Raw genomic sequence first — 1748 nt, forward strand, 5'->3', positions numbered from 1 at the left:
ATAATGACTCAAGAAAATCAGTTTTAATTCAGAATTTGATTATTGGGGCCATTTTTACCTACCTGTCATATGGGGCCATTTTTACCGGGGCCATTTTTTCCGGGGCCATTATTTCCGGGGCCATTTTTTTCCGGGGCCATTTTTTCCGGGGCCATTCTTACCGTACACCATATAAAACATATAAAAAATGAAATGCATTTAGAAACAAATACAATAAAATATAAGGAAATCGTCAAGGAAATAACATTCAGTGGCGGATCCGGGGGGATCCGGAACCCCCCTCTGTGAAGAAACGTCTAACAAAATACTACTGGGTCCTGGCTTACAAAATTCATGCTAACTAGATGCGGATCCAGACATTCGGCCACTTCGCGGCCCAGGCGAAGGTCAGGGTGAGAAATCAAAATAAAATGTTTTTCCAACAATCATACTTACTTTCCTTGACACTTATTTTGAACATTACCATTAGGAAAATGTTTAAATTCACGCTATCCTATAGCTTACACTTTTAACCTGATTTACCAGAGAGAGGTACATTCCCAATACAGATGGTCTTCCACTTCTATAGCGCATGATATATGCATAGTAAACATTATGTAACCACCACTAATAATACTCTCAGTTCCAGTGGCGTAGGTATGTGCAGTGCAGTATTGTGGGCTCGTTCAATAGGTCTAATGATCTAAAAATATAACTTTAAAAAATTCTGTTTAAACTTTTAAAGGTCCCTTCAATAATATAAGGTTTCAGAGGCTATAATATTGATTATATTCATTACAATTTACCTATTACCAATTTCCCACACGCTGCAAGTTAAAGAAAAAAAAAACCCAACAAAACAAGCCCTTACATACGATGCACTAATTTGCTTTTTGAAATCACATTTCTAAAGCAATACAATATCGTCACGCACATTTATGTTTGTGGTATTTTAAAGTTGGTTCAACTATTATTGTGTACGTTTTTAAACACTTCAGATCATCATAACTTCACGAATACATTTTAGATTCACTTCACTGCAAGCAAGTCGATGACTGTTGTATCATTGAATGGTAATTGTTATTATCGTGATGGAATAGACAATACCTGGATTTGCGTCAGGAGAATCAATTAGGGGGGGCCTATCAGTGTATTTTTCCCAACCTGTCGTGAATAGGCCTATGTATTTAATACTCAGTGCGTGATGCACTAATATACTTTTTGAAATCACATTTCTAAAGCAATAAGATATCGTAACGCACATTTGTATTTGTGGTATTTTAAAGTTGGTTCAACGTGACTATTGTGTACGATTTTAAACACTTCAGATCATCATAACTTCATGAATACATTTTAGATTCACTTCACTGCAAGTAGGTCGAGATGACTGTTCTATTATTGAATGGTAATTGTTATTATCGTGATGGAATAAACAATACCTGGATTTGCGTCAGGAGAATCAATTAGGGGGTGGGCTAAACTCAATGTGTAATTTTGCCCAACTTGTCGTGAAAATTTACTGAATACTCAATGCGTGTGAAAGTTGTTCTCCAGCGGGACTCGAACCCACTAAGTCTCTAGTTCTCCAGATCACTATCCTGGCATCACACCTCTAGACCACCGAGCTTGCACCTGTAGGCCAGGGTTGAATTCGAGCCCAAGTAAGTAGCGAGTACTATTTTTGCAAGTGTTTTCACACGCACCTGAGTAGGCCTATATTTCACGACGGGTTGGACAAAATTCCACCTATACATGTTCTATTGATGTTA

Source organism: Anneissia japonica, unplaced genomic scaffold, assembly GCF_011630105.1.
Source record: "Anneissia japonica isolate Jap-2015-1 unplaced genomic scaffold, ASM1163010v1 scaffold9_len2422644_cov172, whole genome shotgun sequence".
NCBI classification, from domain to species: domain Eukaryota; kingdom Metazoa; phylum Echinodermata; class Crinoidea; order Comatulida; family Comatulidae; genus Anneissia; species Anneissia japonica.